The sequence below is a fragment of the Schistocerca cancellata genome, chromosome 5, assembly GCF_023864275.1.
Source record: "Schistocerca cancellata isolate TAMUIC-IGC-003103 chromosome 5, iqSchCanc2.1, whole genome shotgun sequence".
NCBI lineage: Eukaryota > Metazoa > Arthropoda > Insecta > Orthoptera > Acrididae > Schistocerca > Schistocerca cancellata.
In genome coordinates this window covers 221,865,698-221,878,880 of record NC_064630.1, presented here as the reverse complement: position 1 = coordinate 221,878,880, position 13,183 = coordinate 221,865,698, and positions in this window count along the sequence as shown.

Below are 13,183 nucleotides of genomic sequence, written 5' to 3'. Positions count from 1 at the left end.
GCGGAAGACGGCCTAACGGTGTGCGGGACCGTAGCCCAGCTTCATGGAGACGGTTGCGAATGGTCCTCGTCGATACCCCAAGAGCAACAGTGTCCCTAATTTGCTGGGAAGTGGCTGTGCGGTCCCCTACGGCACTGCGTAGGATCCTACGGTCTTGGCGTGCATCCGTGCGTCACTGCGGTCCGGTCCCAGGTCGACGGGCACGTGCACCTTCCGCCGACCACTGGCGACAACATCGATGTACTGTGGAGACCTCACGCCCCACGTGTTGAGCAATTCGGCGGTACGTCCACCCGGCCTCCCGCATGCCCACTATACGCCCTCGCTCAAAGTCCGTCAACTGCACATACGGTTCACGTCCACGCTGTCGCGGCATGCTACCAGTGTTAAAGACTGCGATGGAGCTCCGTATGCCACGGCAAACTGGCTGACACTGACGGCGGCGGTGAACAAATGCTGCGCAGCTAGCGCCATTCGACGGCCAACACCGCGGTTCCTGGTGTGTCCGCTGTGCCGTGCGTGTGATCATTGCTTGTACAGCCCTCTCGCAGTGTCCGGAGCAAGTATGGTGGGTCTGACACACCGGTGTCAATGTGTTCTTTTTTCCATTTCCAGGAGTGTAGATACAGAGGGTAGACATACCCCCCACTAATTTGTGCCCGGATTCTCAAGAACAGATAGCGGTTTGGAAAGAATGACATATTTGGTGTGACATACACTGAAGACCCAAAGAAACTGGTACACTTGTACCCCACGAGCACGCAGAAGAGGCATGAACTAGATGAATATCTGAAGTAGTGTTCGAGGGAATTGATACCATGAGTCCTGCAGGGCTGTCCATGAATCCGTAAGAGAACGAGGTGGTGGAGATCTCTTCTGAACAACACATTGCAAGCCATCCCAGATATGCTCAATAATGTTCATGTCTGGGGAGTTTGGCGGCCAGTAGGAACTTTTTAAACTCAGAAGAGCGTTTCTGGTGCCACTCTGTAGCAAATCAGGACGTGTGGGGTGTCGCATTGTCCTGCTGGAAATGCACAGGACCGTCGAATTGCACAATGGACATGAATGCATCCAGGTGATCAGACAGGGCGCTTACCAACGTGTCGCCTGTCAGAGTCGTATCTAGACGTATCAGGGGCCCCGTATCACTCCAACTGCGCACGCCCCACACCATTACAGAGCCTGCACCAGCTTCAACAGTCCCCTGCTGTGGAGGGCCCATTAATTCATGTAATTGTCTCCGTACCCGTACGCGTTCATCCGCTTAATACAATTTGAAAGGATATTCGTCCGACCAGGCAACATGTTTCCAGTCACCAACAGTCCAATGTCGGTGTTGACAGACCCAGGTGAGGCGTCAAACGTTTCGTGCAGTCATCAAGAGTACTCGAGAGGAACTTCGGCTCCGAAAGCCCATATCGATGATGTTTCATTGAATGGTTCGCACACTGACAGTTGTTGATGGCCCAGCACTGAAATCTGCAGCAATTTGCGGTAAGGTAGCACTTCCGTCATCTTGAACCGTCGATGGTCTCGTTCTTGTAGGATCTTTTTCAATCCGCAGCGATGTCGGATATTTCATGTTTTACCGGATTCCTGATATTCACGGTGCACTTGTGAAATGGTTGTACTGGAAAATCCCCATTTCATCGCTACCTCGTAAGTGCTGTGTCCCGTCGCTCGTGCGCCAACTATAACACCACGTTCAAACTCACTTAAATCTTGATAACCTGCCGTTGTAGCAGCAGTAACTGATCTAACAACTGCGCCAGACCCTTGTTGTCTTATCTAGGCGTTGCCGACCGCAGTGCCGTCTTCTGCCTGTTTACATATCTCTGTATTTGAATATGCATACCTACACCAGTTTCTATGGCGCTTCAGGGTATTTGCAGAGTACACTGGTAGGCGTGGATCATAATAGAGAGATGCTATTTGTATCTTCGTCTATTTAATAGTTTCAGTGTATTGTGAGCTTTTTGTTGTGTGGTTAGTAGGTGGGATTTCATGGCCGAGAATTAGTTATTTTTATGCATTAGATTAATGGATAGTATGGTTATAAATGGACAAGGAAAAGACGAGGAGACATAAGGTTCGTCCTGTAATTTTTTCCTATACTTTTAACGGGTATTTGTTAAGCAATCACTGGTTGCACCTGGAGATAAACTAGTTGAGGTGGAGCTGCAGCGATTATCGTGGTAGTCGGTTTGGAAGTTTATGTCCTTAGAAGACCAGCTTTTTGTTAATTTCGTGGTTATTTAAATTCTTCCTACTGGAAACCAGCTGGCATCGGCCTATTACTACTGATCAGTATTGCATTGTGCAGTTTACAGTTTCAACGTAAAAATAAAAGGTTACACTAGATGATGTTTATTACACGAGTGTGGTGATTGACAGACATTCGCTTCTTTATGATGGTGATATGACGGGTGTAACTGCCAACTGCTGGTGGGTATTGGAATGTTGGAAGTCTTGCTGAGGATCGTATATGAAGAACGATGTGGGCTATCTATGTGACAACGGTCTTTTTGTTGATGTGGGATCCTGCCCACTCGTCTAATCTAGGGTGCCTAGGATGGTGTTTTCTCGGATAGCTAGACAACATTCAATCTTATTAATGGAGTTTATTACAGTAAATTGAATTGACAATACTTAACATTGACTTTTCACAAACAGGTGTCGCAATCAATTGGCGACATGCAAGTAATCAGTGTCCTTTCATATATACAATTTTCCTGCAAGCAGTTTTTATTATTAACATATATATCACAAGTCACGGACCGTCGTACAGTGCTGCTCTTCTAGTGCGGCCGCAGCTACCTGCAGCAGCGCTTATATTCTCTTCGCATAGGAGCCGCTCCTGTTGTGGTGCCGTTCTAGTCAGCGCGCTTTTGGCTGACGTTGTCTCACAGCCTTCTCTGCTGTTACGATCCAGGCCGACGTGCCGGCGCTTGGCCTTACGCCGGAATAGTTGAGATGTAGGTGTCTAAGATGAGTGGAACGCCAGCTGGTCAAGAAAAGAACGAGTTGGAGCCCTCATTTGAGAAGGGATCGGACGTGCAGCGTAGGGTTTGGTTGCAAAGAAGCGTAGATTTCAGGAGTGAATTCGTAGTGTGGGTGGGGAAGATGATTGAAAATAAGTTCGGAAAGAATATGGAGTGCTCAGGAGTGGACAACTACGTACAGGATTGGCAGCAGCTCAGAATTCTGAGAATGAGGAAAACCCTAGAGAGAAGGGCCCAAGTTTACGGAAGATGTAGAAGAGGCAGAGGTGTTCAGGTGGTTTTAGGAAGCGTGTTAAGCTTATGAGCTAGTATAGTATACGAGTGGAAGAAGGAAATTGTATAGGGAAAGCGACGCGAAATACCTCTCAATATTTAGGAGGGCGTGATAAAATTTGAGAATATCGGAAGTTTGAGATACAGAGACAATTTTATTTTAAAATGTAAAGGGTCCGATGCTCCTGTAGCGTAATTGAAGTTGCGACGTACCCGTTCAGTGGCAGATTAGCATATTATGTGATACCTGCTGTAGTAGTATCGTCTCCATCTCGCGTGTTCGTGTGACGTATGGTCTCCCCGACAGCAGCCTGCGCGAGCGGAAGGACATAGCGGGAAGAGGCTCTCGTTTTGGAAGCGGCGTCTGATAGCCATCTGCCGGCGGCGCTCCGTACTCTTGCAGGTACTGTTCCTGGTTATTTATGCCAACGCAGGGCACCAACAAGTCTTTCATCTCTGCCGCTCGCCGCTTTGATGTCGGCTAAAAAGGCAAATAATTTAACGCGCGCTACGTCGGACTTTGGTGTTTAAATTAAAACGTCACGCGAGCGCCGATACAATCTTTTCCTGCTGGCTAACGAAGAGGCTAAAATATGATCGGCGGCTCTCTCGCACTCATTGTTCCCCCGCCAGCCCCCGGGGCCCGTCTGCACAGCGGAATCTCGCCGGCGTCGGTGCAGCGAGTGTTCCGCCGCGCTGCAAAGTGCATAAAACACCTGGCGTTAAGTGCAGGCATCGCTGCGTCTATTCGTGTAATTGTGCTGTGATGTCATGCAAGAAATTCACTCTAGCGTTCTATACGTGCAAACAGGTGGTTTGATTTCGATGCTCTTGCATTTTACAGCCTTGCTACAATTTTTAAGCGATCTTTGGGGAATTAGTACGTAGCGCTGCAATAGTAAAAAGTAAAATTAGATTAATATTCAGTGTGTCATCGTTAGACATATAATAACACAAAATTAATCACTTGAGAAATAATTGAGATATTTATTGGTGGTATGTTTCTACAAGTGCGGTAACTGATACCTTTTTTTACACAACTAATACACCTCGATTGTGCACCATTAGTGGCGCGACGAAAAACTAATCTGTATTCTAATTCTCTCCAAATGTTCTGCGACACTGCAGGCGTAACAATTGCTATAGCTGCACGAATGCGATGCTGAGATCTGGTAGATCACGAGTGGTGTCTGGTAAACTTGGCTCTTAATAAACACCCATCGAAAAAGAACTCAAATGCCGTAATTTCTGAGGTTCTAACGGGTCAAGCAATATATTGCATATTTCCCCTAATCCAACGTTCTGGATCTTCATGACCCAAGTAATCCCTCACAAAAAAATGGTTCAAACGGCTCTGAGCACTATGGGACTGAACTTCTTAGGTCATCAGTCCCCTAGAACTTAGAACCACATAACCTAACAAACCTAAGTACATCACACACATCCATGCCTGAGGCAGGATTCGAACCTGCGACCGTAGCGGTCACGCGGTTCGAGGCTGTAGCGCCTAGAACCGATCGGCCACTCCGGCCGGCAATCCCTCACAATGCTGACAAAATGAAACGGTGAACCATCCAGTTGAAATATTACATCCTGAAGAAGTTGCGACGCACCATACAGCACCCACATGCCTACATACTTTGTTGCATTAACTCTTGGCTCCGCGAAGAGTAATGGACCTAGAACCCTGTCCTTAAACAATCTACACCATACGTTCACTTTCAGAGAATTAGAGTTAGTATTCTAGCAATACGTGGTTGGAGAAGGGGGAGTTCTGTTCCCCATATGTGTCAATTGTGTGTTTACTGTTCCGTGGCTCCGTGAAGAAGAATGGGACTAGATCCCTGTCCTTAATCAATCTGCAGCAAACGTTCACTTTCAGAGAATTGTAGTTAGTACTCGAGCAGTACGCGGTTGGGGGAGTTCTGTTCCCCATATGCGGCAATTGTGCGTTTACTGTTCCGTGGCTCCGCGAAGAAGAATGGGACTAGAACCCTGTCCTTAATCAATCTGCAGCACACGTTCACTTTCGGAGAATTGTAGTTAGTACTCGAGCAGTACGCGGTTGGGAAGGGGGAGTTCTGTTCCCCATTTGCGGTAACTTTGCGTTTACCGTGTGGACAGTTTTTGTCACATTTGCCTCCGCGAATGCCTCCGATCGCAGCCTGTACTCGGGCTTGACTTTGTGATTAAGCTGGTTTGTACGCCCTTAGGCAAAAACTTTCGTGGACTACACCGTGTACTGTCGAACGAGGGAACTGTAACTGCCTACCTGCCTGTCGAATTGACTTATGACTGCTCCACTAGACGGGTGTTCGGATTCATTCGAACTGCGCGCGTGGCGTGGTGTTCAGAAATCGAAAGCAAACTCCCATTTTTCTGAATCCGCTTGCCCAGTTTCTTGACTGTTACGTTAAGTTGAAACACCATCTGTTGATCGCAATCAATACTCAGACCGTAAAACGACGTTGTACCAGTGTAACAGACGTTAGCTACACGAGAGAAAGCACACCTTGTACTGTGGACTCCTTACGCTTACTGAAACTCGTTTACGTAGACAAAGCAGACATGCCCATGTGTACACGGTACCAAATGCCGCAAGCAAACACAGAAGACATTTTGAGTTAGCATACCTGTAGAAGCAAACCACCAATAAATATCTCAATTACGTCTCAAGTTACTAGATTTTATATTGCTATGTGTTTAATCTGGGCACCCTGTATACCGGAACGTTACACGGGTTGCAAATTATTCATAACTTGAAATAAATAATATCCGTTACATCGCTTAATTGTTTCTTACTATAATTGACATGTTTCAGCTATACCCAGGCTATCCTTCACGCTTCACCTCTTAATAATTACTATAACGAATATTCATTTTAACCGGCTTGCTGTAGTCATTCCCTGTTCTACCTCTACAGCATTCTTCGGTAGCACCACATTTCTGAGCCTTCCACTGTTTCATTATCTGAAATGCATAACTTCTCGTTTCACTTTCGCACGAGGCTACATTCTAGGCAAATGCGTAAATAAGACTTTCTGTCGCTTGTATTTGCTTTAGATGTTAGAAAATTCCTCTTTTTGAGAACTGGTTCCCTTTCTATAGTCAGTCTACACATTATATCCCCTCTACTTCGATCACCATCAGTTAATTTGCTGCCCAAACCGTAAACCCATCTAATACTTTTACCGTTCCATTTTCTAATCTAATTCCTTCAGCGTTACCTAGTTTACTTCGACTACATTACATCGTTTTACTTTCTTAGATGTTCGTCTTATAACCTCTTTGGAAGGTATTACCGATTTCGTTAAATTGCTCTCCCATGCCTTTTGCTCTTTCTGATAAACTTACGACACATCTGGCTAATCTAAAAGCTTTATGTCTTCTCCCTGAAAATCAATTTCCTTTCCAAATCACTTCTTTGTTTCGTTGCTACTTCTTCAGGCTATAGATTGAATAACTTGGAGGGTAGGTACAATCCTGTCTCACTCACTTCTCAACTGCTGCTTCTCTTTTACGTGCTTTTACCCTTATAACTGCAGTCTGGATTTATACAAGGTGTAAATGACATTCCATTTCCTACATTTATCTCCTGCTACCTTCAGAATTTCTATTTCAAACTTTGTATTGTAGTCAGTATTGTCATTATCCGTTGCAAATATATTAATATCTGTTTTATAAATTCAACGTCTTTTCCTCTGCTGTGTATTATATTTATTCCAAACTCTGTGCGCCGTTTACATGAAGGAGACTTCAGTGGATTTAATCTGGAATAATACAGTTTTGTCTTTGTGCACCATACTTACAGCCTAAATACCAGTTAACCTCATAATTTTTACGCAAATAAAGGTTTATTTTAGTACTTAAAATTATCCATTTTTCCGGCCTACATTTATGTTTACTCTCATCTGGTCACGCGTTAGACCTGACATTGTCACTTCCCTTACCAAACATCGATACAGTTTCGTGACGTGTCGTGCGTAGATTACGTATGCAGTTTACTTTTCTTATGTGTGTAATGTAAGCTAAACAAAAAAATGTGTCAACGTATTCGTAACCCCCATCAAATTTATATTATATGTTTCCGAAGCAATAAAGGAAAATAACGCACTGAACATCCCACAACTGTGTGTAAACATGTTTGGGGATTGAACAAAAGCAATACTACGTTCTTGCAAGAAGGCAGACCCTTTCCGATTAATTATTATTTTCTGCATTCAAATGATAAATGCCACCAGTAATCACAGTCTTTATAACATGGTATGTATATTGGTGATTTATATGTTTGAGAATGATTTTCACCTGCTTGCACATTGTTGGCCTGTGCCTGATGGCGTACTACTTTTAAGGTACGGAACACTACATGGATGACGTAGATACATATCCATTAAATATACAGGGCTTCTGTAAATGATGCATTCGTTTTCAAAGTTCTATATTTTCCAAATTACTACGTGTACAAATACGACTGATGCAGGATAGGGCCTTAAACTCATCGAGTTTGCATTGCGCCCATCAGTTGGCGTTGATGAAATGACGACATAGCAAGAAAAGCGTTTTTGTGTGTTGGAATATGAGCGATGTATGTGTGTTACAACAGTGAAGCGTGCATTCAGAAGCAAACATGGGAAACAACAGCCATATAAACCTACGACTGTGCGTTGGTATGGATAATTTAGGGACGCTAGTTGTCTCTGTAAACATAAGTTACCGGTCGTCAAAGTGTGCCAGATGCAACCGTTGAGAGGGTGAGGGAATGTTTCGTACGCACTACAAAAAGAAAAAAAAATCTGTGGTCTGTGGAAGCCACGAACTTGAAATACCGTAGAAAATTGTGTGGAAGCTGTTACCACGGCGGTTACATTTCAGAACGTACCATCTGCGGCTCGTGTAAAATTAAATCTGGAAATAATCGCCTCCGACTTCTATTTTGCATTAGAATGCAGGAGACATTTGAGGATGAATATTTCGCCTCCAGACTGATATTGAGTGACGAAGCGGCCTTCGACTTACCTGGGAAAATTAATCGTCAAAATGTGAGAGTGTGGGGCCCTGAAAATCCTCATGAAATTCTGCCGCACCAACAAGATTCACAAAAGATTAATATTTTCTGTACAATGTAACTGACGAAGCTGTATTGGCCGTTTTTATTCTGTGGAAAGACTGTGACTGGTACCTCTTACCTTATCATGTTGCAGTAATGGCTTGTTTCCACAAATGACTGTTGACTCTGAAAATTTCAGCATCCAACAACACCGCAACCCCCATTGGAGCATCAACGTTCGTCTCTACCTAGGAGGCGAAATTTAGCATCGTTGCATTGGGCGTAGTGGCGAAGATTGTGTGGCTCTGTTCTCTTAGCCACACAGGCCGTCTGAACTAAAGACTTCTCCTTTGGGGATACATTAAGGACGTGTTTACGTATATGTACTGCGAAGCACAATGGAACAGCCTAGACAACGCATCAGTGCTTCTGTGATGAGCATCGACAGGGTTTTGCTACGTAAGGTGCAGAACGCAGTTGACTACCACCTGGAAGTGTGACATGTGACCAGATGGGCACTGATACAACATTTTGTCAGTTTACGGTTCTATTTGTGCAACAATCAAATTTGTACGTTTAATACTTTAAAAATATACAGCTTTGAAAACAAACACATTATTTTTTCTGGGTGGTTACAAAGTGCGTGCAGCTATTCACGGTGGTCAACTTTGAGCGGTAATTATCGTATGCCATCAAAACTTAGCAGATATGCAAATGCGCTAATGCGGAACCGATATACGCTGGAAAAAAAATAGTTCCAATTTTGACCACCAGGTGCAAATCTGATACTCTACAGCATCTTGTCGACGTCTATGCTTCTCTTAATGAACAAACTGTGTAAGCGACAGTTAGTAATAAAGTCAAGAATATGCCTTTCTCACTTTTTTGACCTTTTTTGCCCACGTTTCATACCTAACCCATTACATACGAAAACATTTCTGTACATCTTGCATGCACAGAGCTAGATTTGCACCTAATGGCCAAACCTGGAAATAATTTATTTCCAGTGTAAATCGGTCCCGCATTAACACATCATTAGAATATCTACCAAGTTTCGCTACCGTAAGATAATTACAGCCCACAATGGACCTATGTGAGAAACAGCACTTTAATTATACCTGTAACCACGTGATCGTAGCTTTGTATGTCTGAATGTGAAATAATGCAAAATAATGATTTATGAATTTCTTCTTTATAGAACATGAAAATGGGATCTGGTCTTCTCGACATAAACTGTGCTTTTAAACTGAATACATTACAAATCAGGACAACTGGTGCGTCTTAATATCCGAACTTCTTTAGGAAGGGTATTATAACGACTCAGAGAGAAAATTATCTCAAGAGTGGTTTAAGAGAACCAAGGAAAGACTGGATACCTAAACCAGTGGCTGAAACCGCCTGCTCTAGAACATAAGTCCACTCTCTAATTACTGTTGTACTAGTCTACTGGAAAAGCTCCTCTATGCAAAACAAAGCTACTGCTGCTTTCTATTAAGAACGTGGAATGTTGTTTACTGCTAATGATGAAGGGAATAACGCTGAGACATAATTTATTCAGCTGTTTACAGCATTAAAATGAAACTCCTATAATGACGATTGTGACATGAATTCGTGAAAAAGATGGTGCGATACTTAAATTATGTCACATACACGTCTGCGACTGACTTGCCACAAGTTTTGTTACCGAGCTTCTGGGTTGAGATGATAAGAATTTCATTCAAAGGAGGAAAACTTTTCCTTGTCTGCGGGTGCAAAACTGCGCCACGTCCTGCCTCTACGAAAAGTTTTAGAGTTTCCGGCCAAGTAATATCGCTCACCACGCCTCAGGGAGTGCCTCGTCGCTTCCCACCTATTTCCTCGCCGCAAGACGGATGAGGTGTCACCGTCGAGTCATCTTTGACGCCGAAGTACGTGGCGCATAGTCGTTTAGAGTCTGGACTTTTGCCAAGAACGTTTGGCAATATAGGCCGTGGTTAACTTATATCTTAAGAACTCCTTTATAATTTTATAGTGACAGATGTCTGGGAACAGATACTCGAGGAACATTTAAGCGTTTTCTTTATTTTGTCTTCCTTTTTTCTGCATATTTTCTATTTTCATAGCTCAATATATGAATTGTGGGTTTCTTAACAGGTAGAACGCAGCGTGTCTTCTTGGATGGAGATCACCGACGGACGTGGAAGTAAATTCAGGAGTATCATAGACAAATGTTGGCCCTTGTTATTCATATCGTATATTAATGACCGTGCAAACAATATTAATTGCAACCTTAGACGTTTTACAGATGGTCCAGTAATTTATAACGAAGTAATGTAAAAAGAAGCTGCACATACATTTAGTCGCAGCTCGGTAAGATTTAGAAGAGTGGAGTGATAATTGAAGAGAAATATAAAATTATTGACTTCACAAAACCAAAAAGCGTAATATCTTATTACTACAACTATCATTTTCTCCGCAGTTCGTGCACGAACGCGCTGGCCACTTACATTGAACACACCTCTCCTTCCCCCTCCGGGGTGTGTCTACCTCCACCTCCCTCCGTTTGTCCACCTCATCGTACCACCTCTATCTCCTCCTCCCTACTCTCTATGGCTCTTCACCTCCTCCTTCCCCTCTCTTTGCCCATTTCCTCCACCCACTCCCTCTGACAATCTCGTTCGCCCCCTACCTCTGACCATAACCTCCTCCTCTCTTCCTCCGCCTTGCTTTCGTCCTTTTCCATCTATCCACTATCCCTCTACACGCTCCACCTGACTTAAGCACCTCCCTCTCCTCCGCTCTCTGCATCCATTTGCTCCTCCTCCTCATTCTGTCCTCTCTCTCGTCTATCCATCTCAACCCGTCCCCATCTACGCTCATCAGCACAAGTAGCCCCAGCAATACAGTTCAATAAAGCAGGCCAATACTACTTCCACAAGACACCTGTACTGCAGCGCAGGGTACACATCAGGGTCTTGAAAATCATTTATTTGTCCATGAAGTACAGATCATGATTTAAAGCAGATCGATAAAGCAGGCCGATACTACTCAAACACAACATATCTGCTATGCAGGACATCCTGCATCTCAGGTCTCGTGAAAATCTGCAAGGAAGATTGATTTGGCAAGCTGATAATGTTTCCACACAACTTGCTTCTCATTCAGTGCAATCTATACGCCATGGACTGGAAAATACACGTTTCTGCAAGATTTCTCGATCTCTGCTCCTATTGGAGCTAGCCTGTTACAAACCACACAGTGCAGGTATTCGTGAGGCATTCTGTTTCTGTGCCAAATGTGATTGAAATAGATCCACGAATTTGGGAGAAGATGCCAGACATACGTAGATATACAAGACACTTTGCTTTAAAATTCGAATCGGTCAAGTCATACAAATACCAGGATTTACGAAATGGAAAGGTCAATAAAAGTCGACAAACAACGATTCATTGATAGAACACTAGGGAAACGCAATAGGTCGATATAGGAGATTATGGAACACTTGCATGGGCCTTTCCAGATAACTACTCAATTGTGGGGTATCTGTACCACTGTGCATGTCAGGATGTGGCTGAGGTGGAAGTGAGGTTTAAAAAAGAACAAGTGTTAATTTTTCAACTCCGGTCGGTAAACTGTCTCCTAAGGCGCAAACAGATTGAGACGAGGCTCGAAAAGTGCACGGAGGCAACCGGCCAATGCGTCTGATCCAGTCGGGGGCCTGTCAGTCAAAAAGAGAGCGATCCACACGCCTCGTCCGCGCAGCTCGGCGCGGTGGGCGCTCACACGTGATCTCCTGGACCTTTCTGATTGGCTGCTGTAGGAGCTCTGCCTAGGCAAGCGACACTTTCCTAAGCATCACCCCGTTAGCAGAAAGGCTGTTTGTTCGTCGAGCACGTGAACAAGCCGTGGGATAGCGGCACATACCGGAAGAATCTGATGTGTCGCCAATCCAGGGCCCGTGCACGGCTTTGTGAAGATCCATTTCCATTCATAGCTCACGCATTTAAAAAAATTTCCCTTTTCTTTTGTTGAAAATAAAGGACACCCGTACTCAATCTGTCAGCACCTGTACATCTCCATCCCCTTCCGCTGGAGCGAGGTTTTATGGTGAAGATTAGTTGTTGCTCGTTGACAAAAGAAAACAATTTGCTCCCTTGGTCGGGTGTGCTAATATTTGCAAAATTGGGGGTGGGGTGAATCTAAGTTTTACAAAAACATCTATGTATACTGGAGTGAGTGGTTTTACAACAACATAAAAAGAAAGTCCCTCTTTAAAAAAAACGATATTATACAGAAAGATTGTTGTGAGTTTGGTGATCAAAATCATAAAACATTTAGAGACATTGATCTTATCACACATAATTCAGTACGATAATTTCCCATCATCATTACTGTATCAGAATGCAAATCTTAGCACAAAAAGTTAAAAGTATGTCAAAAGTTTCATAACATTGGAATGAAGTATTACAGATTCTGTTAATCATATATACTTGCAACGCTGAACTCGGTGTAGCAGAAGCGTAGATGCTGGCCGAACTGAATCAGCACTGATCTTTTGAAGGTTACAGGCGCCTGTAGAAATATGTAATTGTTTGTGTTGTTTGGCAAACGTTAAACTCGTTGCTACTTAGTGGAATCAGTTTCAGAATATAAACTAAAATATAAAGGTAGTAATTGTAACAAATTAGTTAATTCTACAAAATAAAAGTATTCAATTGACAAACATAGTTAACATAAACAGAATATGAAGATAGTATATAATTAGATAAATCATTGAAATTCTCAAACTGAGAGGTAGTTTCTATGGTCAATAGTTTCAAAATAATAATTAAAGAGTTTTTGAAACACTAACAACCTAAAAAAATTGCTTCATATACAG